Source organism: Ziziphus jujuba, chromosome 5, assembly GCF_031755915.1.
Source record: "Ziziphus jujuba cultivar Dongzao chromosome 5, ASM3175591v1".
NCBI lineage: Eukaryota > Viridiplantae > Streptophyta > Magnoliopsida > Rosales > Rhamnaceae > Ziziphus > Ziziphus jujuba.
This window is the reverse complement of record NC_083383.1, coordinates 23,803,863-23,830,771: the sequence shown is the minus strand read 5'-3', so window position 1 is coordinate 23,830,771 and position 26,909 is coordinate 23,803,863. Positions and strand designations below refer to the sequence as shown.

The following is a 26,909-nucleotide window of genomic DNA, read 5'->3' as shown; positions in this document are numbered from 1 at the left end:
TTAACAATGCTTAAAAACAATATCACATTATTGATATTAAATTCTATCAAATTTTAATATAAAAAATATTAAAATATAAAATTTTAAAATTAATATTTTTAATATTTTTTAATATGAAATTTTATATAATTTAATATTAAAAAAATTACTGTATCAATTTTTGGTTTTTTACCTAAATGTAAGATTTAAAAAAGAGTTTTAATATTTTACATTTGAATATCTTTCAGTTTTAATAAAAAATTGAAAATTAAAACCAATAAATGTTTTGATTTATTTTTTTTATTTTTATTTTTGGCTGAAATAAAACCAATAAATATTATGAAATGATGTAAGACCCTAAAACATTTACCATATGTGATCAATTAATATAATAATCTTGCCCAATTGCCTGCCAACGAAAACTTGGGGTTAAAATATCGAATCTTTGTATAGATTGGAAAACTTTAGGCAAATTGTCTTCTGGTACCATCCATGCAGCTTGGGGTTAAACCAGTATTTTTTTAAAAAATTTGTAATTGGGACCATTCAGAATTTGTTGGACATTTTGGTCAAATTATCAAATTTTATAACGGTGGAGCCGGTGTCTCTGTGCACGTGAATAGCATGTGCCTATAATTTTATTGTAAATCTGAAAAGCAGCCGAGCCTAAAAATGTTCTACCAAAAAAAAAGCCTAGCCAGGAGCTTTGTTTTTTAATTTTTTTTATTTTATTTTTGGTAATAAGCCAGTAGTTTTGTTTGTTGTTGGTGAAAAAGTAGAAGAAGAGAGAGAGAGAAAAAAAAAAGGGGTGAAAAAGTAGGAGTGAAAATGGTTTGTTTGGTTAGTGAAGAAAAGAGGATGAAGGAAAAATACGAGTTTTTTTTTTTTTTTTTCCATTTTTCAGTTTTTCATTCCTTCTATAGTTTTCCTCATTCCTGCCAAAACAGGGGCTAAAAGTGCATGCTCTGGATTAAAAAAAATAATGAAAATTTGAAATGGTTGTGTACAAATTGAACCACCATTTATTTTTTTATGTTAGATTGAAAAAAAAAAAAAAATTCTGATGGGTATCACAAAGCTGTTTGGATCAGTATACCATTTGTCTGTCCTTCATACCTTTCTGGGAGTCCAAACCAATCAATATATAATTTTTGCAGCCCCCTCTACCAGCTATAATTTGAGCATACTAACATGCACATGAGAAGCTTATAGGGCTTGCTAAGAGTCGAACCAGCAACCTCGAATCCGCAAGGTGATTAGTCATTCAACTTTCTTCCACTGCTCCAACAGATACGTCAAATGTAAATTGAAAGTTTTTATTAGGGAAATTACAAATTACCCTTTTGTTGTTTCAATTTGTCCCTTGTAGTTTAACATGAAGCAAATCTCCCTTTTGCATTTTTCCTAAATGTCAAATTAGTATCATTTTAGTAACATTCATCGTTTTAGTTTAACAGAAATATGTGAGACTCATATAGGCCAAAATAAAAAAAAAGACTTGCACTATACCCAGTTGTTGTTAACATTGTGCCTACCGAAATTCATTCATGCAAACTGAAATTCATTCTTCGTTGACATGCCCTCTTTCCCATACCATATCTAAAGCCAAAAAAAAAATTTATATATATATATATATATATAAACTAACACCTCTTTCTTTTCGCGAGAATTGCTGCAGGGAAATGGGAAGAGAGAGAAACGAAAACAAAGGCCAAGCAATTTACAAAGGCTGAGATATTGATAAAGAGAGCAAAAAACAAAGCAATGTAAACACCACAAGTATGAAGTCGGCGACCGTTTATGTTTTTATACAAATACAACAATAATTAATAAATAAATATATAAATATGTAAATTTGTGGATGTTAACAAAATGATTAATATAATTTTTGGACAAAGTTCATGAGGAATATTGCTTCGTTTGAAAGGAATGAGAGTGCAAGAGTGATTTCTAATATTTCAATTCATAATCAAGATCGCAATTTGTGGGTAATCTTTCATATCAAAGTTGAGAACGATACTTGCTTTATTGATTTTTGAGATCTTTAGTTGTTAATTTTTATTCTAAGTTAATGACAAAATTTTAGTTCTCCTATTCATGTTTCTTTATCAGTACATCTACATTCTTTGATACACCCTATGGAACCCTAGTACATTTATCATTCAAAAAATTTCATTTAAATCCCTTAGTTTTATTATTATTATACCTAAACCTTATGATTTTGGAAAATTATATTTAATATCGTTTTTAGTTTTCCATATTTAAATATTTCACTGATACCTTTAATAAATAATATAAATCCAAATTAAACCTCCACTTTTTTGACATGTCATAAAGACCCCTTACTTAAATTTGTAGTTACTTTTACCTTCCAAAAAATGATAGAAAGACAATAATGCTATTAACAATTTATTGATTTGGGTGCATTGGATCTTGACATAGCAAATTGGTCTATTTTTAATTGTTAAAATTAACGGTACCGATATCAGCATAACATTATAATTATTTTTCATAAATAAAAAAATATTTTTAAAAAAATTTAAAAAATACATTTGTTATTTTTTCATTTTATATTTATATTTATTTTTGAAATAAAATGTATAAATTTCTTTTTTTTAAATTAAAATACCCACAATCATAATAAAATATTCTTGGACTTAAAATTATTTTTTAAAATAAAGTTGTTTTAAATTTTAACAAAAATATATTTTTTATTTTTCCATTTTATATTTATGATTTTTTATTTATAAAATTGCATCCATTAATTTTTATTTAAATTAAAATACCAACAATCATAATTAAATATTTTTGACTTAAAATTAGAACAAAAATTAAAATTAAAATAATATTGAAAATTTTAATCGAACAAAAATAACCTTATTTTACCATAGCTTAAAAATAATTATGCCAAAATACCAAAATAAAAATTAAAAAAGTGGAAAAAAAAATTAAACCATTTACAGGCCAAAAATTTAAAAATGAAAAAATGAAAAAAAATTAATTAGAATAGACCAAAATGGTAAAATGGCCCCCATTTTCTTTTTTGGTCTAATTTTTATTCTTTCGTTTTGAATGGTACTTTAATATTATCAAATTTGGATTGTTTAATAACTAAGCTTCATGCAAAATAATTAAAAGATAACAAAATTAAAATAAACATTTTCATAACAAAATAATATTTCAAATAAATAAATATTAACTCATGTAATATTTTTACAATTTGGTCAACTATTTTATATAGTTATGTACAGACAAAGGCAATTAAACTATCATACCCATTAAAATGAAAGGTCTGAGATCATAATTGATGCCCATTTAGCTCCAAATTGGTTGATATTATCTTGTGACCAAGTTACATCCTCATACTGCACATGAAAAAATTATGTTAAAAAATTATTAATGCATATACAAAATATTTAATTTATTTGAAATATTATTTGGTTATGAAAATATTTATTTTAATTATTTTCATGAAGCTTAGCTATTAAACAATCCAAATTTGACAATATTAAAGTACCATTCAAAAAAAAAAAAAAAAAAAAAAAGAGGAGAAAACCCGATGCTTTTTTTAAAAAGTGTTAACTATTGCATTAATTTTTACTAACACTTTTTTGAAAAGTATCCGCTGATAATTTATGCAATAGCCAATGCTTTTTTAAAAAAAGCATCGGCTTTTTTTAGATTTTTAACGATATTTTTTTAAAAAAGCATAAACTATTATTATATATTTAGCGAGTTTTTTCATAAAAATGTCGGTTATTACTATACATATAGTGATGCTTTTCTAGAAAATTGTCAGTTTTTTAAATATATTTTGGCGGTTCTTTTATTAATAAAAAACGTCGACTTTTCTTAAGTATTAGGTAATACTTTTTAAAACATCAGCTTTTGTTTGGTAATTTAAAAGCGATACCATATCAAACAATGCTTTGTGAAATATTGGCTTTTATTTTGAACGAAACATTAATTTACCATATCAAACAATGCTTTGTGAAATATTGGCTTTTATTTTGAACGAAACATTAATTATGTCTCCTATCATTACGATTCTTGTAATGGAGATAGCTTTTACCCCCAAAAAAAGAAAAAAAAAAGAAAAAAGAAAAGAAAAGGGTTATCTAATCCTTCTCAAAGCTTGGAAAGAAAGAGGCGTTCCATGGAAAATGCAAACTTTGACACCATCACACTTACTTCATCTAGTTGACAATAGTCATATATAGGATATTGGAAGTTCCCCATTCTCAGTCAGTAAATGTTCCTTAGCGTTTTTTTTTTTTTTTTTGGTAATAGTTATGTCTTTAGACTTATTTGTTTTACTTATTATAATAGTTATTATTAATCATTGATTATTATATTGATTTGTTGTTAAGTTCAGACTTCCAGCAACAAAGTTGTAATGTGCGTAATTGAATGTTATGGACTCGTTATGCATCGTTTCAACCAACAAGTTTTCAAGAATTGCTTCAACAAAATAATACAGGATTCTCATTTTCGTTCCAAAACTCGCAATCCCCAAATAATATTGCTTGTCAGGTAAATAAATATATATACACTTTGTGTTTTCATAAATTAAGTGATGCAAAATTGTTTTATAATTAAACTTGTTCTTTTACCTTTTACTAATATTTTTAGGCTAGAAATTTGAACATGTGTGACAAGTGATGTCCAGCTTTATGTTCCTTTGTTCTAGATATTACGCAGGTTTGTTTCTAAAGATGTGGGTTCGTTCCCCTTTCAATTTATTATTTTTCTTTAACTTGTATTATAAATTTGTTCAAGCAAATATTAATTTCTTGGACATATTTGAAGCAGAATTTTGATGAGTCTTTTTGTGTTGGGCAACTTTTGAAGCTACAGTGGTTTATGGATGCTGTTGCTTGGAAATTGGAATGAATCGTAAGTCGTATGGTGTTTGTAGGCATGGACTGTATCATGTGTTTCTAGTTATTATGGGCAATTGTTATATATTTTATGCCTATATTTTTCGACCTTCTTTTTTTTTTTTTTTTTTTTGGGGCAATTTGCAGCAGACCAAAAGAATGAAAAATGTAATTGAAGAAAATTGATGGGATGTGCAATTTTTTTTTCTTTTTTGTAATTGAAGAAAATTGATGGGATGTGAAAGTTTTTTTTTTTTTCCCTTCTTTTTTTAATCTTAATATTTAGTACAATAGCCAGTACTTCAATTTAGTTTTGTACTTGTTAGCGATTGAGTTTTTTTTTTTTTCCTTTCCCTTTTGCATACTCATTTCTTTTATTTTATTTTATTTTACTTTTCCATTTGGTGGTGGATAGATTTGTAATTTTCTTTTTCTGATTTTTAGTGCATCTAAAAATACGTTTGCCATTTTAATTTTTAAAAATAAAATGTATAATGAATTTAAAGTACTGATTGATTTTTCAATAGGAAAATGAGATTTGATGAAAAGTTATTTTTTTATGTATACTTTATTAATGCTTGTATATTTATTTTTTTATTAAAATATTTTTTCAATAATTGGGATGTGGAATATAAATAGGAATTCCACATCCCAATTAGAAATTCCTTTCAAATAAGGATATTGGATCTTGATCAACTTTACGCTTATTGGGCGTATCTAAATACTCAGCTTATTTTTCAATAATTGGCATGTAGAATATAAAAAGATAAGAAGTTAAAAAAAAAAAAAAAATCTATAAGAGAAAAACTGAACGAGTTATAATGAGACACTTTTCTAATAAGATTTTCCAATTTTCATAGACTATACAAACAATGTAGGGTTGAAACTCTTGTAGTGTTTTGATTAAATTGAAATACTATTTTAAACTCTTCACACATGGAATGGCAGACCCAAGTAGGGCCCTTGGTTGTGCCCCCCTCTTTTGCACGTTATTTTGGACCTCTTTTTTATTTTTTTTTTCCGATAATTTCCCATATCCTTAAGTGCTTTTGATTTTATTATTGTTATTATTATTATTATTTTGTGTTTTAGTAATATTATTATTTTCTTTTTTGCATATTTCTCTTCACTTTTCTCACTAATCTATGTTTTATCTTAATAATCTCACTTATCTAAGATTGTGTTCTACTTTTAGATATCATACTTGTAATACATAGCAATTTCTTTGTATATAATTATATTATACTTATTTAATTTCTAGTTAGTAGAATGATCATTTTATGATTAAAACTAGAAATATTCTCTTTGAATAATATAATATCTATTTATTTGTTTTTTGTTCTAGATAGAAATTTATGTAAGCAGTTGGCTTTTAATGAAAAAATCTATTTATTATATTTGTCATTAGTTTTATATATTTAAAATATATATTAAATGTTAAATGAAGTTGACTTGGTTAATAAATTATCTATGTCTCTATCAAAATGTGGGGAGATGAAGGCATTATTTGGACCAAATATGGCCAGACGGCATGCGCTCCCTCTCATTATTTTTTTAAAATTTTTTTAGTAAATATAGTTATTATCGCTTTCATTATAAATTTTTGGCAAATTTATCGCCTCCATTATTTATATAGAAAATTTATAAAAATTTTCTTATGTCTTATTATTTACCATCATACTTATTAACTACAGTTTATCTACAATATGATATATTTTTTTGAAATGCTATATAATAATTTATTAATTACAAATTTTAAAAATAATGATCATTTACAGTTACAATGAATACAATTAGTTAATAACAAAATAATTATATAATTAAAACAAAAAGAGTATAGTTATTTATAAATAATATTTATTTAATTACTAGTTTATGTTCTTTTAATTATAAAGATGCCAATTCTTCATTTTTAATGACTAATTTTATTGTTGTTTTCTAGTTTTCAATTTATTTTGGCTAATTTCTAACAAAATCTAAAATAATTTTCCTTTATTCTCTATTTGCTTTAAATAATGACTTTTTTATATAAATTTAACATTTTTATTGTAAATGTCAAAATATTAAAATCATATTGTTCTAACCAAATAGAGTTAGAGGAAAATAATAAAAAAAGAAGGATATTCAATCTATTAAAAAAAATCTATTTTGTTGGGCTAACTACAATATAGAAACAGAAAAAATGTTATGTATATATAAATGTCCAATATTACAAAAAATAAAAAATAAAAAAAATAAGTGGTGTCATTAAACAACATGACCTCTGAAAATAATTCCTTGGACCACTGTTTAGTCCCTGAAAAAATTTTCAAGTCTGCCACTGCTCATCGGCTATTAAAATTTATAATATCATTTCTAATGGACAATAGAGTGGAAAATATGAGTTTTTTAATATGATATTTTTAGATTTTTGTCTTTTATACACTTAGGTTATTTTTCATTTTATTGAACGGAATGATTACTTAAAATTCATTAAAATAAAAAAGGAAAAACATTGGTACATGGAACGGACAGAAAAAGCAACTCATTGCAAACAATATTAAGACATAATCAATAAGGTCTATTTTTAAAAAAAGACAAAAGAAAAAATTAAGTCACACTTGAGAATATTAAGATTTAATTTATTACTACTGTGAAAAAAACAAGTGGTTATCAGATTGAACATAAATATTAATTTTGAAATAAAAGACATTGCATATAGATACTTATTTACGAAGGCGATAAGTAGGAATAGCAAGCAGATGCTTAGCTCTTGGAGTTGTTATCCCAAACTCTTCAGTCATGTCCAACTCAGTTGGCAACATACCATTTGGAAGCTCCCAATCGAAACAATGCACAAGCTGTGCCAAAACCAGCCGAACTACAGTTAACCCTAATTGTATTCCGGGGCAACCTCGCCGTCCAGAACCGAACGGAATGAGCTGAAAGTCCCTTCCGCGGAGATCTACACTACTCCCTTCAAACCTTTCCGGGAAAAACTTTTCTGGATCAGTCCAAGCAAGAGGGTCTCTTCCAATTGCCCATGCATTGAAAATTACATGTGATTCCTTGGGTATGCGGAAACCTTCAACCGTGCAATCTTCCATGGATGCATGAGGGAGCAACAATGGTGCCACTGGATGTAGCCTCAAGGTCTCCTTCACTACCATGTTCAAATACTCCAAGCTTTCCAAGTCTGATTCTTCCACCATTCTTTCCTTGCCCACTATTTTTTCAATTTCCTTCTGAACTCTCTTCATTATTCGAGGGTGTTTGATGAGTTCAGACATTGCCCATTCGATTGCTGTTGCTGAAGTGTCCATTGAAGCTACAAGCATGTCCTACAAACAACATATTTATACAAATATTGAAGCTGATGAATTGAAATATATATATATATATATATAATCAATAGCTTATTTTTTTAAATTGTTTTTCAAATTCTAAATTAGACTCTTTCTAGAAGGAAAAAAAAAAGTTGAAAATAATTAAATAATAAAATAACACTAAAATCTTATATCTTAGTGTGATTGTCTTTGCATATATATGTCCACCTAAGATATAATTAATTCTTTACCCAAAAAAAACAAAAAAAAAAAATCTAAGATATAATTAATTAAGAGTGGTAGTACTTGTTACTGTTACAAATTAAAAGGACAATTATATGAAAACTACTAATTCTTTTACTAGTTTTCTTCCTAGTTCTAATTTTATAGTAGATATCTATGGACATGTTAAAATTTAAATATTACCACTGCCTAACTAACATTACTTTTTGGTTTTAATTTATATTTTTAGAATTATATCTCCTTAGATTTTAAGATAAAATAAAATTTCAAAAAAATATATAAAAATAGAATAATCACGATATAAATATATAATTAAAAGAGTACCAAAATGATAGCTTTAATGTTAGGCCGTTCAATGCGTTATTCAGATACTTGGGATCCCATGAAGCTCAACATGACATCAACGAAGTCTTTGGACGTTTTATGTTCATCCCCTGCAGATTAAATATGTTCATCGATGATCTTCTCAAAGAAATCATCAAAAACTTTACTAACAGCCTTCATTTTCTTAGTCAATCCCTGAAAATCAAACCGAGCAATCTGAGGAATATAATCTCCCAAGTTTGGCACGGCTGCCAAATGCATACCCTCTTGAATTACAGCCTTGAAACCTCTCTCATCGAACTCACTGTCCAAATACTTCTTTCCAAACACCATCCTACAACTCATATCTGCACTAAGGGACGAAATCTTGGTGCTGAGATCAACAGCAACCTGATCTCTGGCCGCCTCTCGAACAAACTCGATAAATAGGCCTAGCTCTTCCTTCCTCATGTCTCTGAATGAGTCGATCTTGAGGCTGCTGAGAAGTTCCAGAGTGCACATCTTTCGAATGGTTCGCCAGTAGGAGCCATACTTGGCGAACGTCAAGTTCTTTTAGTCGTAAGAGATGTGCTTTGCTGCTTCATGGGATGGCCGGGTTGCGAAAACTAGGTCATGGGTTTTGAGGAAGAGCTCGGCGGCTTGAGGAGAAGAAACAACAGTGGTGGGGACAAGACCTAAGCGTAAATGCATGATGGGGCCGTAGTGTTTAGCTAGTTGATGGAGATCACGGTGAGGAAATTCCCCTAAGAGATGGAGGCTTCCGAAAATGGGAAACCCTCTTGGACCTGGAGGCAATTTTTTGTTCTTGTTGTTTTTCCATGGTTGGAGGAGAAAAACTAGAACAAGTGAAAGTATGAACCAAATCCAAACCATATTGGTTTTTAATTTGTTTTTCAAAAGATCACGTAGTAAATTGGAACTATAAGTGGAGCTAAAAGTGAGTAAGATAGGCCAGGTGACAATGTGATATTTATCCACAAATATTTGAGTTAGTGACAATTGATAAAACAAAAGTTTAGTTAAATTCAATGATAATATGTATACGATATGTGCGTAGGCATAATTGCATATGCTCTCGTTGTTTTATTTATTTATTATTATTATTATTACTATTATTATTGTGAATGTATGCACATATTGTTGTTGTTGCTGTGCTGATTATAAGTTCCCATATATATATATATATATAAATATCAATGTCCGACACCAAGAAGACAGCTAATTAATTATTTGTTTTTGTTTTTTTTTTATTTTCGTTTCGTATTTTATTGTTTTCTATTGTTTTATGTTTCTTGTATGAATCCGCGACGGCAGACGTACGACGTCAATCACGATGGTATAATTGTTTGAGTACTTGGATTTGGATATATGAAAACTGTGGGGTTTTATTTTTCATTATATATATATATATATATAATTTCTTATGGAGAATATTTAGTCCAACATTGTCTTTATGTACAAATTTATATAAGCCTCAACAATATATAGGAATCTTGCTCTAATTCATTATTCAAAAAAAAAAAAAAAATTCTTGAACAAGATCTGAGTTTGAATCTCTCATCTCTAATATATATATATATATATATTAACCATTGATTTTTACCAGCGATTAATATTAGATTTCAACATTAGAAACTCACACACCCTCACCTCCAAATACAATTTCCATTATCTTCCCAATTTCAATTTTGATGGAAATCTTGTTCATGTATCTTTTAATTTTTCACTAGACAGTACAGCATTTTTGAAAAGTGTATGCCATTGCTTAAGCATAATTATAAGTTATCGACATTTTTATTTTCTTTACCTGCATTAAATGATAAGGATGATCTGGGAGCTAATTTGGCATTGAAAAACTGTATGAAATTTTTTTCGGAATTTCAGTTGTCACGGGCGTGGGATTTGAGACGATTTTCTTCTATTAAGAAACTACCAAATAGTATGGGCTAACTAAAACACCTGAGATATCTTGATATTTCAAGTTTTAATGAAATCCAAGAGCTGCCTAATTCTATCACCAAACTGCAGAATTTGCAAACATTGAATCTTCCTTATTGTGAGAAGTTATCAAGTTTGCCAAGAGATATGCATTAAATGGTCAGCATGAGGCATCTTGTGTTGGATGGTTGTGAGGGTTTGAGTCATATGCCATGTAGACTTGGAGAACTGACTGGCCTTCACACATTAAGTAGTCTTGTTTTGATTGATCATGACATCAAACAATTAAAGGCCGAGGAATACGAGCATTGGTGAGGTTAGTGAAGTATGCAACCTCAACAGTTTGAGAGGTGAGTTAACAATTTGGAATTTGAGACATGACATTGAGCAGTCAGAGACTGCAAATTTACAAGGGAAGGAACATCTACGAAAGTTGGATTTAGTTTATTTGGAGTTTGAGGAAGATGATCATTCTATGGAAGAATATGAAAAGCCACTAGAATATTACAGGTTGGGCTAAGTGCTTATGAATCTTGTTATACTAGAACTAGATGCACGTAAAAAATGTAGGTATCTCCCACCTTTGCATGTATTAACTTGTCTCCAATTTTTTAGGTATCTCCCACCTTTGCATGTATTAACTTGTCTCCAGCAACTTAATCTTGGTGGTTGAATTCCCTCGAGTATACTGATCAAAATACTACTGCGAGTTGTGACATGCCATTCTTCCTTTCCTTGAAAGAACTTCGCATTCTGAACTGTCCAAAACTAACTTCCATGCAGCTGTTTCTATATTTTGAAATGTTGTCCCTGGATAAATACTAGCTAGAAGCCATTACTACATATGATGACAATGGCACATAAAGAAGCTTGTTCTAGTTCTAGTTCTAGCACACATTACTAGAATCGCATTGATAAATGATGCAATAAATACATTACACAAAATAAATAATGACGTATCGCACGGAGTCTCCTAACGTTATACCACTAAAGCCATAAAACAATAAGCGACGTATCATGAGAGTCGCCTATCTTTGAGTTTTTAGCGACTCAGATTGATTTTTAGGGACGCATCATAAGAGTCACCTATCTTTGAGTTTTTAGCGACTCGGATAGATTTTTAGCGACGCACCATAAGAGTCGTTTATCTTTATATTTTTAACGATGCATAGTAACTTTTAACGATGTATGCTAACAATCCACTTATAGCGACACATTATTTAGTGACGCTTCTTCACACTGTTGCTAAAAATTTATTAGCAATTTCTTTTTAAAGCATCGCTAAATATATGAATCGCTAAAAATAACAAATTAAAAGTCACCAAATATGTTAGGCAACTTTGTTATGTATTAATGCGTCGCCCCTTTTTTTTTTTTTCAATTTTACATTTTTTTTTAATTTTGTGAAAAGTGATTAAAATAATAAAAATATAAAAATAATTAAAATACAAAAAAACTAAAACTAGTTCCATCCAAAATAATTAGAATAAAAAAATTTAAAATAAATATTTTTTCATAACAAATTAATTATCAAATAAATTAAATATTATCTCATTTATATATTTTTACATAATTTGTAAACTATTGTATTTTTTTCATAACAAATTTAATATTAATTAAACTTCCATGAATACATACTCATTGAGATGGAAGTTGACGTCTTCTTATTGTATATTACACCCTCATATGTATATGGAAAAATTAAAAAAGTTATTAACACTTATGCAAAATAAATAAAATATTAATCATCATTAATTTTGTAATTTAGTATAATATTACCTTCTAAAGATTTAATGAGGCACATTTTTCTTTATTAAAAATGGAAAACACATAATGAAGCGGATCAAAAAAATAATTTAATGAATAATCATAAATGTCATAACTATTACTTAAAACATAAGTTAATAAATATACGTACCAATTTGTTTAGAATATATTATTTATCTATATCCCCTCCCAGTCATTATGAACATAGCCACTCTCACATTCATCCTTATTATCATTTTCATAAACACTTGGCTATTGTATGGAAAATAGATTGTAAGCCACGTAGTATCGCCAAGAACATTTTTTTCAACCAATTCTGCTTTAATAAAAGTACAATGTCGTGGTGGAGTTAAAACAATAAACCATCTCAAATTAAGTTGATCAACATAAAATATTTGTTGAACTTATGAAGCCATGATGAATGGGTCAGATTTGTATCCAATTTTATTAAAGTTAACACATGAAAACCCCATCTCATCAACATACTGTCAGCACATGACCCACCATGCCAAATCCATCGCCGATAGTTGACATCAAATCTATTCCAATATATATGGCCTTTAATATCCCTAATAGTATGGATTTTCATATTCCTACATTGCATGCAAGGACACCATATGACATTGCAATCATTGGCATTCTCCATGCTAAATTTTAAAATTTCATTCACCCCTTTAGCAAAATCGTTTGAGGTTCTATTTTTTGTTATCCACGATTTATCCATTTCCCTACCAATCTAAGCAGAACAATGTCAAACAAATTATCGACAAAAGCAAGATTAAGAAAACCCAGCGAATCTCGACAAAAGCAAGATTAAGAAAACCCAGCAAACCTGACCTTTGATTATAATGAAAAAATAAATAAATAAAAAATAACCCAACCCACCACATGTCACTGCCAATCTTAAAAAAAAAAGAAACTCACCGAAACCATGGAGACGACGAAAGAAGAAGCCAAGCTAACCACAAGGGCGACACAGAGAAATCCAGCTTCCAGATAGCAACGCAGGCAAATGGAAACTTAAACCCAAAATATCCCACTCTTCAAGTCTCTCTGAGATTCCTTCCAAGTCTAATATCTATTAGGTAGTGTACTAACATCTATTTTGTGCAAAGAAATGGTATTCAAACGCCGGCGTAAAATTTTAATATGCACAAAATTTTTTCAGAAAATGGCAAAACAGGTGACCCATTTAAATAAATTGTGTCGCTAAAGGTTAGACGTGACAACGGATCAGGTGGCACAGTAACATTTTTAGAGTCACCTATTTTTTTTTTAATTCTTTAAAATTTTTTTTTTCAAAGTAAGGTTTATTTTCTGCTTAAACTTGTAAGTCTCTTAAATTGTATTTTTTTTTCTTTAACAAACTAGAGGAAACGGTGATGCATTGTCTTCAGATAACATCGTTTGTTATTTTATTTATGTTTTTTCACCCTTTAAATAGGATTTTGCACTTTATTTGAGTTTAAAATTTGCATTTCCTTTTAAAATATGCAACTCTCATAAATGTTCCGGTTATATCTCCAAAATTTTAAGAACAGACGATGCGGTTGCATTTAAAAGAATCGCCTTATACCCTAGTATTTAAAATTTATTTTTAAGATTTGATTATTTTTTTTAAATTTCATCTATAAATATTTTCACGTAGCATTCCAATGAACATCAATTCCATTGATCTAAAAACAGAAAATAGTTTTATCAATGCTCTTTTCAATTATTCACATATATGTATATACACGAAACACAAAAAATACATCTCTCACGACCTAATTTGAGATAAGGTATACCAATTGTAAATTGATCTAATGCAACAAAGACTTATAGTCTAATTGCTCGATGTAAGTATGTTCAACGAGATGAACTTTCAGGTTTTTGGGTATCAATGGTAGTTTTTTTGAATTTATAATTTATAACAGATTAAATTTTTTTGTTTTATTTTGAAATAATAAGCGACGCCTTAAATGATACATGGGTCGCCAGATATTTAAAGCGACCCATTCTAAAGGGAATAGGCAGCGCATTAGTTTCATTCTGAGTCGCCTGTACCTTTTTTTTTTTAATCAATTTGATTTTTTTACGATTTCAAATAACCAGTGAAAATATTTAAGCAACATAACTAAGCTGGTATTTTTTTTTTTTTTTATCATATGAATAGGCGATGCAGATGCTTCGTTATGCGTTGCCTGTTGCCTTTTATTTTATTTTTTTTTTGAAATCAATCTTATTTCTTTCAACTTCAAATAACCAGTGAAAATATATAAGCAATATATCTAAGCTGATTTTTTTTTTTTAAAAGATAAAATAAACAAGCGACATAGACCTTTCATTACATGTCGCTTGTTCTCATATATATATATATATATATATATTTTTTAATCAATCTGATTTTCTTTCAACTTTAAAAAAACAGTGAAAATATTTAAGTAACATAACAAAGCTGTTTTTTTTTTTTAAGATATTGGTAACAGGCGACGCACAGATATTACTACACGTCGCCTATTATATATTTTTTTTAACCAATCTAATTTTATTTAATTTCAAATAATTAGTGAAAATATTTAAGCAACATAATTGAGCTAGTTTTTTTTTATTACTAATATTTAGGATATTGGTAACAGGCAACGCCCAGGCTTCATTATACGTTGCCTTTTTTTTTTTTATTCTTTTAATCAATCTAATTTTATGTCAACTACAAATAATCAGTAAAAATATTTGAGCAACATAACTGAGCTGATTTTTTTTTTTTTAAAGATATTGGTAACAGGCGACGCATAGGCGTCATTATGGGTCGCCTGTTCTCTTTTTTTTTTTTTTTTTAATCAATTCAATTTTATTTCAGCTTTAAATAACCAGTGAAAATATTTAAGCAACATAACTAAGCTTTTTTTTTTTTTTCCAGTATATGTAACAGGCGACGCACAGTCTTCTTTATGTATCACCTGTTCTCTTTTTTTTTTTTTTTTTTTTTGGTTCTTTTAATCAATCTAATGTTATTTCAACTTCAAATAACCAGTGAAAATATTAGAGTAACACAACTGAGCTGGGTTTTTTTTTTTTTTTTTTTAAGATATTGGTAACAGGTGACGCATAGGCTTCATTGTGCGTCGTCTTTTTCTTTTTCTTTTTTTTTTCTTTTAATCAATCTAATTTTATTTCAATTTCAAATCACCAGTGAAAATAAGCAACATAACTGAGCTTTTTTTTTTTTTTTTTAAATATAGGTAACAGGTGACCCACAGTCTTCTTTATGCGTCGCCTGTTCTCTCTCTTTTTTTTTTCTTGTTCTTTTAATCAATTTAATTTTATTTCAACTACAAATAACAAGTGAAAATATTAGAGTAATATAATTGAGCTTTTTTTTTTTTTTTAAAGATTTTGGTAACAGGTGACACACAATAAAGTTTGTGCGTCGCCTGTTCTCCTTTTTTTTTTTTGGTTCTTTTTATCAATCTAATTTTTTTTGAACTACAAACAACCAGTGAAAATATTAGAGTAATATAACTGAACTCTTTTTTTTTTTTTTTAAAGATATTGGTAATAGGCGATGCACATTGTGCATCTTCAGTATTACTAACTGAACTGAAGATGCACAATGTGCGTCGCCTATTACCAAAATCATAAAAAAAAAAAAAAAAAAACCAGTTCTGTTATATTGCTCTAATATTTTCACTGGTTATTTGTAGTTGAAATAAAATTAGATTGATTAAAAAAACCAAAAAAAAAAAGAACGGATGACGCACAATCTTCATTGTGCATCGCCTGTTACCAAAATCTATAAAAAAAAAATTAAAAAAAAAATGAGCTCAGTTAGTTTACTCTAATATTTTCACTTATTATTTGTAGTTGAAATAAAATTAAATTGATAAAAAGAACCAAAAAAAAAAAAGGAGAACAGGCGACGCACAAACTTCATTGTGCGTCACCTATTACCAAAATCTTAAAAAAAAAAAAAAAGTTCAGTTATGTTGCTTAAATAGTTTTTCTGGTTATTTGAAGTTGAAATAAAATTAGATTGATTAAAAGGGAAAAAAAAAAAAACAATGTACAATGAAGCCTGTGTGTTGCCTGTTACCAATATCTTAAAAAAAAAAAAAAAAAAAAACAGCTCAGTTATGTTGCTCTAATATTTTCATTAGTTATTTGAAGTTGAAATAACATTAGATTGATTAAAAGAACCCAAAAAAAAATAAAATAAATAAAAGAACAGGCAACGCCTGTGACCTATATTTTTTTTTAAAAAAAAAAAAAACAAACTCAGTTTTGTTGCTTAAATATTTTCACTGGTTATTTGAAGTTTTAAAGAAAATCAAATTGATTTAAAAAATAAAAAATAAAAGGGGAACAGGCGGCTCAAAATGATTTTTGTGCGTCGCCTGTTACCAATATCTTTAAAAAATAATAATAATAATATTTAAGAGATTTGCAAGAATAAACTGTACATGAAAATTTATATAATTGAACAACAACCTCGTATAATTAAATTTTGTTATTATGTAAACATAGATAAGTGGATAATTAATCATTTTTCATAAGTCCAGCATTTAAACAATACAATTCAGATAAAATATATGCACAGTATTAAAGGCGACTCTATTCAGCCGCATATTCAGCGACTCTTAACGGATGTGTTGCGTGTTGTTGCTTTTAGCGATCGTTTGACATCGATTGTTTTGGGATGCATCGTATATTTATTGAATTTTTACTGATGCGTTAACCTTAGAGTCGCGGTTTTGTTTTTTCAGATGCGTTTGTTTTGTAGCATCGCTAAGTGAGTATTGCTAGATATCAATTTTTGCATAGTGACATCATCATTGTCGCCATCATCATCATTCCAATCTCTCTCCAAATTGGTGGACATGTGTGAGTAAAATAATCCTTAAATCTAGTCAGCTATATATGTGTTTACAAACTGCTGGTCAGAGAAGAAAGAAGAGAAATTTTGCAGGTCCAAAACGGCATCACCTTCCTACCACATCAGTTAATAAAGGGTAGAAAGGTTATTTCACAGGTTGCTTGCCATGTTGGAGCTGCTGGAGATTAATTGAACGCACCGTTTTCTTGTTTCTGGAAATACATATATGTATTTTGGTCTTCTTCCTCATGTATCAAATATAGAAAAAATGGAAAGTGGAAAAAAGTTGTAGACCCGAGAGAAAGCTTTGTGCGAGTGAGTCCCTTGAGTTTCTAGAAGCCATTCTTTCTTATTTCTTTGTATTCTCAACGTGGGTTTGAGAGAGATCTCAATGGAGATGGAAGAGTGAATGGTCGTATTGGGATCTTGGGTCTTGATTTGGGTATTCTTGTGTGAATCCTCCATTAGAGAGTCTGTAACAACTTGTAAACACTACATTTACATAGTGCAGAAAGCTCAACACCTGAGCAACGAGAAAGTAGGTTGATTTTGACCGAATGATTTTGACCGAACCTCGGTAAATTTGTTGTTTTTGTTCAGTTTCTTTATTATAGAAATAGTTCTAGAATTCTACAACAATGGTATCAGAGCTTGTGTTCTAATCTTGGAGAACATTTCTCTGATTCGTGTCTTTCTGCAATTTGGGTTCATTTTCGATTCTTGGTCAAATTAATTCTACATTTAGGTTTTCTTTTCAATCCTTAACAATTTTGGCCAAGTTGGAATTGGAGGTCTTCATTGGGAAAGGTGATTTCCTTTTATGGCGTAAGAAAATGAGGGCAGTCCTGGTACAGATGAAGGTGGCCAAAGCAATTGACAATTCCTTCTCTGAGTCAATTACTGAAGAAAAGAATATGGAGATGGATGAAATTGCCATGAGCACAATCATCTTGCATCTTTCAGATAGTGTTTTGAGGAAGGTGGATGACATCCAAACCACGGCTCAAATGTGGACCAGATTGGAACAACTCTATCTGGTAAAATCACTCCCTAACCGAATCTTATTGCTCGAACAATTTTTTGGCTTCAAAATGGATGTTTCTAAAGACTTAGATACCAATTTTGATGCTTTTAATAGATTGATTTTAGATCTTGCTAATTGTAAGGTTGTCTTTAGTGATTAACATAATGCTATGATATTACTTAATTCACTATCAGAAACATATAGAGGGGTAAAGAATGCAATTAAATATGGTAGGGATAAGTTGTCCTTAGAAATAGTTGTGAGTGCCTTGAAGTCTAGAGATTTAGAGTTAAAATCTGAAAACAAAAGGGAAGGACTCGATGTAAGAGGCAGGAGTGTCAATAGAAGTTGGGGTTACAATGACCATAGAAGCAAATCTAGAGACAATTACAGGTCTAAGTCTAGGGCTAGAGATAAGAAGTGTTTCTATTGTAAGAAAGAAGGTCATTTCATTAAGAGTTGTTTTAAGAAAAAGAGAGATGAAAAACAAAAAGGCCAAGAAAGTGGAGACTTGGTCATAGTCTCCACTGATTCAGACCTTGCAGAGGTTCTTGCTGTAACTTCTAAACAAAATTGCTCTGAATGGGTATTAGATTCTTGCTATTCATTTCATATGTGTCCAAGCTTGGATTCCTTTCAATCCTATGCTAAGTGTGATAGTGGTCAAGTACTTCTAGGTAATAATCTGTCCTGCCAGGTTGTTGGCATTGGTATTCAGTTATAATTGTATGATGGCACTGTGAAAACTCTTTCTTTTGTGAGACATGTACCAAATTTAAAACGAAATCTAATTTCTCTTGGAATGCTTGATGATTTTGGTTATTCATGCAAAACTGAAAATGGTGTAATGAAAATTACTAAAGGTGCACATGTTGCCATGAAAGTGTTGAAATGTGGTGATCTTGCCACAACGTGCAAGGTAGTTCGGTTACACTTGCACTCTTTATTTTGCAACATCAAAGACCAAACATTATTTATGTTTATGCATTTTTTTTTATCTTGTAATGTTTAAGAACAATATCCTTTTTGTAATGCCCTAAGCTTATTAACTAAGCTTAGGGGCTATTTGTCTAGTTGCTGGAATTGTATTTCCAGCAACATAAGTCCACTTCCTTGGATGCCGTTTGAAGAGGGTTTGGGATTTGGATCTGAATTTTGGATATAATAAACTAGAAACGCAGAGGAAGCAGTAAAAAAAAGAATGGCCTAATTTGGAGCTGGGAAGGCTGAGTTAAGCCCTAAACAATCTGACCCTTGTGCAGTTTTGTTGCCCAGAAATCTGGACAAAATTGCCTTGGGTTTGATTATTTTTGGATAGGAAAATGGGCTTTGTTTTATTTGGTTTTTGGCTAGAACACATTTTAATATTCAAAAAGGCTTCCCTCCAATTTTCAAGTCAAATGGAGCTGGTTTTCAAATTCAAATGCCTTAGACAAACCAAACTGCCCATTAAAGAAGGTTTCTTGCATGACTAACACATTGATTAGAGTTAGTTGAGGTGGTTTGGCTTGGTTGGTTACTTTTAATGCTGTTGTATTTATTGCTCAATATGGCAGCATGTCTTATTGCCTTTTTGATGTATTTAAAAGTATGAAAATTGTAATGAAAATTGAAGAAGGAATATTCAAAAAAAAAAAAAAAAAACAATTTTTGAAAAACAACAATTTCGGCTCTCTCTCTCTCTCTCTCTCTCTCTCTCTCACAACTACTACATTTGTTTTCTTCTTCTTCCCTAAAGCTAACAACCTTCTCAAGAACCCCAAAGCTCCATTAAAACCAGAAAAAAAACCTTAACAAACCCAAAAAAACAAAATCAAGAACCAAGAACCAACAACAATCATTCTTGACTAACACCTTAAATGATTGTGCTCTAGGGTACAACAACATAAACCTACACCAAATTCCATCATGGTATCAGAGCATATTGTAATTTCTTAGGACCTTGTGAGCTTTCAACCTAGACCATTTTATTTATGAGAGGATCCCCCACCTAAAGCCTTCCAACCGAAACCAAAACCTTCCGAAAAGGCTAGTTGAAACTCACCAAAACACCACCACCCGAGAGCTTGTCCTTGTGTCCATTTTTCAAAACTTTTCAAAAACCATTTTTTCAAATGGCTTCACAATCCTTTGCAACCCCAACACCACCTAAGTTTGAAGGCCAAAACTATTCCATTTGGAGTATAAAAATGAAAGCCTACCTTCAAGCCTTTGGTTTATGGGAAGTCATAGAAGAATGTTATGTAGTGGAAGAGTTGAGAGCTAATGCAACCCAAGCACAAAGAAATGCACATGAGGCTGAAGTTTCCAAGGGGTTCAAGGCCCTCACTGCCTTGCACTCCTCCGTGAGTGATTCCATTTTTACAAGGATAATGTCATGCACAAGTGCTAGAGAGGTTTGGATAAAGCTTCAAGAGGAGTTCCATGGAAATACTAGAACTCGGCAAATGCAAGTTTTAAACCTAAGAAGAGAGTTTGAGACCTTGAAGATGAAGGAGAATGAGCTTGTCAAGGATTTCACGGAAAGGATGCTCAAAGTGGTAAATCAAATTTGGGTCCTTGGTGAGCAATTGACCGATCAAAGGGTAGTAGAGAAAGTATTAGTGAGCTTACCCGAAAGGTTTGAAGCTAAGATTTCCTCCCTTGAAGAATCTAGAAATCTTAGTGAAATAACCTTGAGTGAGCTCATCAATGCTCTTAAAGCAACCGAACAAAGGAGATCCATTAGAAAGGAGGAGACTATAGAGAGTACATTCTATGGTGGACACGGCAACAAAAAGAAGAATAAAGGAAGGAAGAGCTACAACACCAACCAAACTGGTTTTACAACCAACAACAACACAAACAATAACAAAAGTGGATGGAATCAACAACAACAACAACAAAGCCATCAAAACCGAGGAGGGCATCCACTTTGCCCTCATTACAAGAAGCTTGGACATCCACCATCCAAGTGTTTTTGGAGGCCGGATGCATCTTGTGAAAGATGTGGAGGAAAAGGCCACATTGCCAAAGTATGCAAGCAAAAGAGACAACAAGCCAATGTGATTAATGAAGAAGCCGAGAACCTATTTGTGCCACATGCCTTAAGGCCACAAGTAGTGGTCTCGGTTGGCTTGTGGATAGTGGTTGCTCACACCACATGAGTTTCCAAAAGGATGGTTTTATTGGTGATGGCCGGTTCATGGAAGTAGAAGGCAAAGGAGATGTGTGCTTGAACACCAAGGAAGGTACCAAAATTATAAAAGATGTGCTATATGTTCCTAGTTTGTGTGAAAACTTGCTTAGTGTAGCACAATTGGTAGAAAGAGGCTTTGCTTTAAATTTTGCAAAAGATGAATGTATTATATATGATGCTTGTGGTAATGAGCTGTTTAAGGTACCATTGAAGGACAAAAGCTATAGATTGGACCTAGTTAAGAATGAACAAGCTTTAAAAACCAAAGTGGAGTCAATTTCTCAACTTTGGCATAAAAGGCTTGGGCATTCTAGCTATGGTGCCATGAAAAACACCAATGCCATTGTGAAGGACATGCCAAAGATTGAGGAGATGAGAAGCCTATGTGATGTATGCCAACTAGGGAAATCCACACGGCTTCCATTCCCTAAAGCCAGTTCATGGAGAGTTAAGGAGAAGCTTGAGCTAGTCCATTCGGATGTGTGTGGACCGATGAATTTGTCATCAATTGGAGGTTGTAAGTACTTCCTAACCTTCATTGATGACTACTCAAGGATGTGTTGGGTATATTTTCTAACAACCAAGTCACAAGTGCTTGAGAAGTTCATGGAATTCAAAAAGATGGTGGAAACCCAAAGCAATGCAAAGATGAAGTGCTTGAGAACCGACAATGGTGGAGAATATACAAGCTTGGCTATGGAGGATTTTTGCAAAGAAAATGGAATGGTGCATCAATTCACAACACCATACACACCACAACAAAATGGTGTTTGTGAGAGGAAAAATAGGACCTTGATGGAGATGGCAAGGTGCATGATACATGAGAAGAACATGCCAAAGAAGTTTTGGGCCGAAGCTATATACACGGCTAGCTACATCCAAAACCGAGCATACACCAAAGCCAATGAGTCCAAGACACCCTATGAGATATGGTATGGAGAAAAACCATCTTTGGACAACATAAAAGTCTTTGGAAGTGTTTGTTTTCTCCATGTTCATCCACACATGAGAGACAAGCTTGACAAAAGGGCAAATGTGGGCATCTTGGTCGGCTTTAGTGAGGTTACCAAAGGTTTTAGGGTTTTCAACTTGGAAACCAAGAAACTTGTGGTAACAAGGGATGTGAGGATTGATGAAGATGTTGGTTGGGATTGGAAAAGGAGGAGCTTCTTATCCATGAAGATAATGCTCGGTTGGATGATGAAGAAGAAGAAACCAATGACAATGACAATGAAGAAAATGAAGATGATGAGGAGGATGCACTTGAGACCATTGGAGCCGAATTGGAGATTGGAGATGGTGTTAGAGGAGAAAGGCCATTGTCTGAAATATATGAAAGGTGCAATGTTGCCTTGAGTGATCCTACCAATGCTCAAGAAGCTATGCAAAAGAAAGAGTGGATGGAGGCCATGCAAACCGAAATGGATACAATAGAAAAGAATGAAACTTGGTCTTTGGTTTCTAAACCTAAAAACAATAAACCAATTGGTGTAAAGTGGATCTTTAGGACCAAGTTTAACCCGGATGGAACAATATGCAAGCATAAGGCAAGGCTTGTGGCAAAAGGCTATGCACAACAAGCGGGTGTAGATTATGGAGAGACATTTGCACCGGTTGCAAGAATGGAGACCATAAGGCTCATCCTATCCATCTCGGCCTCAATGTCATGGAAGGTGTACCATCTTGATGTAAAGTCGGCTTTCTTGAATGGTGTGCTTCAAGAGGAGGTTTATGTCAAGCAACCCGAGGGCTTCATTGTTCAAGGACATGAGGACAAAGTCTACCATCTACACAAGGCACTTTACGGGTTAAAGCAAGCACCTAGGGCTTGGTATAGCAAGATTGATGGTTACTTGATCTACCAAGGCTTTAGGAGGAGTTCAAATGAGCCAACACTATACATAAGGAATGAAGAAGGAATGACTGTTATCTCACTCTATGTGGATGATTTGTTGGTCACGGTGAAAATGAAAAGAATATGGAAGTTTTGAAAAATGAACTTGAAAAGGAGTTTGACATGTCAAGCCTTGGTGAAATGAATTACTTCCTTGGAGTGGAAGTGATGCAATGCTCTAAGGGTATCTTCATATCTCAAGAGAAATACATCAAAGATCTTTTGAAAAAGTTCAACCTTGATGAATGCAAGTCAATGTCAACACCAATGAGCCAAGGAGACAAATACAAGAAGGAGGATGGCACACCAAAGGTAAACCTGACCCTATATAGAAGCATGATAGGAAGTTTGCTCTATGTATGTTCATCAAGACCAGATATTATGCATGCCACATGTGTTTTGTCTAGATATATGCAAACACCATCCCAAAATCATTTTGTAGGTGCCAAAAGAATTCTTAGATACTTAAAAGGAACACAAGACTTTGGAGTTTGGTATGATAGGCAAGATGTGATGAGATTAATGGCCTACTCGGATAGTGATTGGGCTGGATGCTTGGATGATATGAAGAGCACTTCGGGATATCTTTTCTCACTTGGTAGTGGACTGTTCTCATGGAATGCAAAGAAGCAAGCAACAATCGCTCAAAGCACCGTCGAAGCCGAGTACATTGCTTGCTCTTCATGTGCAAATCAATGCATTTGGCTTAGGAAATTATTGGAGGACCTTGGTTATCCTCAAGAGGGTTCAACCGTCATCAAATGTGACAACACTTCAGCCATATCAATAGCCAAGAACCCCGTTCAACATGGAAGGACAAAACTCATACCGGTGAAGTATCACTCTTTGAGGGAGTTTGAAGAAAATGGAGAAGTAAGCTTGGAATATATCAAGACCGAAGATAACCTTGTAGATTTCTTCACCAAGCCACTTCCAAAAGCAAGATTTGAGACCTTGAGGAAGCTTCTCAATATTTCAAGCAAGAACACCAAGGAGGAGTGTTGAAATGTGGTGATCCTGCCACAACGTGCAAGGTAGTTCGGTTACACTTGCACTCTTTATTTTGCAACATCAAAGACCAAACATTATTTATGTTTATGCATTTTTTTTTATCTTGTAATGTTTAAGAACAATATCCTTTTTGTAATGCCCTAAGCTTATTAACTAGGCTTAGGGGCTATTTGTCTAGTTGATGGAATTGTATTTCCAGCAACATAAGTCCACTTCCTTGGATGCCGTTTGAAGAGGGTTTGGGATTTGGATCTGAATTTTGGATATAATAAACTAGAAATGTAGAGGAAGCAGCAAAAAAAAGAATGGCCTAATTTGGAGTCGGGAAGGCGGAGTTAAGCCCTAAACAATCTGACCCTTGTGCAGTTTTGTTGCCCAGAAATCTGGACAAAATTGCCTCGAGTTTGATTATTTTTTTATGAGAAAATGGGCTTTTTTTTTATCTGGTTTTTGGCTAGAACACAGTTTAATATTCAAAAATGCTTCCCTCCAATTTTCAAGTCAAATGGAGCTGGTTTTCAAATTCAAATGCCTTAGACAAACCGAACTGCCCATTAAAGAAGGTTTCTTGCATGACCAGCACATTGATTAGAGTTAGTTGAGGTAGTTTGGCTTGGTTGGTTACTTTTAATGCTTTTTTATTTATTGCTCAATATGGCAGCATGTCTTATTGCCTTTTTGATGTATTTAAAAGTATGAAAATTGTAATGAAAATTGAAGAAGGAATATTCAAAAAAAAAAAAACAATTTTTGAAAAACAACAATTTCGGCTCTCTCTCTCTCTCTCTCTCTCTCTCTCAACTACTACATTTGTTTTCTTCTTCTTCCCTAAAGCTAACAACCTTCTCAAGAACCCCAAAGCTCCATTAAAACCAGAAAAAAAACCTTAACAAACCAAAAAAACAAAATCAAGAACCAAGAACCAACAACAATCATTCTTGACTAACACCTTGAATGATTGTGCTCTAGGGTACAACAACATAAACCTACACCAAATTCCATCAGAAAGGTGTTAAGAAAAATGGCTTGTATGTTTTAATTGGCAAAACTGTTATTAATTCTAGTAATGCATCTATTGGATCACCTGTGGATAAAACAATTCTGTGGCATAATAGATTGGGCCATATTAGTGAAAAAAGCTTGTACTATTTGAATAAACATGGTGTATTTGGCAAGGATATGATCAGCAAACTTGATTTTTGTGAAATTTGTGTTTTAGGAAAACAACACAGGTTGAGTTTTAACTTGAGTACAAGTAAAGTTAAATTTGTGTTAGATTATGTACATGCTGATTTATGGGGTCCAACCAAAGTACAAACTCAAAGTGAAAATAGATATTTTTTATCCATTATTGATGATCATTCTAGAAAAAGTGTGGATTTATTTGTTGAAATCCAAGGATAAAGCTTTTACAAAGTTTAAAGAATGGTTTGGAATTTTGTAATAATAAGTTTGATATTTTTGGAAAAACCATGGTATTTTAAGGCATAGGACAGTAAAGCACACACCACAGTAAAATGGTGTAGATGAAATGATGAATAGGACATTGCTTAGTAAAGTGAGATGTATGTTTATGTCTTCTGGATCACCAAAATTATTTTGGGGTGAAGCTGTTATGACTGGCATGCACTTGGTTAATTTGTCTCCATCTATTGTTTTATGTAAAGATAGCTTTTCTACATGGAAGTTTGGAAGAAACCATCTATATGAGACAACTCGAAGGCTTCGAAGTTAAGAAAAAAGGTGGAGAGCTTGTGTGCTTGCTCAAGAAGTCATTATATGGTCTCAAACAATCACCAAGGTAATGGTACAAGAGATTTGATTCTTTTGTGGTAGAAGCTGGATTTATAAGAAGTGGTTTTGATAGTTGCCTCTATTTTAAGGATACTATGAGTGATATAGCTGTCTATCTTCTTTTATATATTGATGATATGTTAGTGGCTGGTCCAAATCTAAAAGTAATACAATTAGCTAAGGAGTTGCTTAAATCTGAATTTGATATGAAGGATTTAAGGGCAGAAAAGAAGATTTTAGGAATATCAATTGCCAGAGATAGGAGAAAATCAGAGATGAAGTTGCTGCAAACTTCTTCCTTACAGAAAGTTATTTCAAGGTTTGCCATGGATAATGCTAAGGTGGTAAATGTTCCACTTGGAGGACATTTCAAATTTTCTGCTGATCAGTGTCCTACTACAAATCAAGAAAAAAAGGATATGGTAAGAATTCCATACTCCAATGCTGTTGGTTCAGTTATGTATACAATGATTTGTACATGGCCGGATCTTGTGTATGCTATTAATGTTCTTAGCAGATATATGGCCAATCCGGGTAAGGCTCATTGGGAGGCTATGAAATGGTTGCTTAGATATATGAAGCAAACTTTGTATGAAGGACTGATCTATACAGATAGTCAAGAGAGTGTTGAGCTCAATGGCTATTTAGATTCGGATTATGCAGGAGATAGGGACAAGAGAAGGTCCATTTCATCTTATGCATTTACTTTGTGTGGGAATT

The 26,909-nt window shown here is 31.7% G+C and overlaps 1 protein-coding gene and 1 pseudogene across 28 annotated transcripts in view; one reads left to right on the top strand and one right to left on the bottom strand.

Moving 5' to 3' along the window:
* The window catches only part of LOC112490010 (putative disease resistance protein RGA4), a 136,114-nt gene that overhangs the window by 100,814 nt on the left and 8,391 nt on the right, over positions 1–26,909 (top strand). The window lies entirely within an intron of this gene.
* On the bottom strand, positions 7,565–9,604 carry LOC107435957 (cytochrome P450 71AU50-like; annotated as a pseudogene).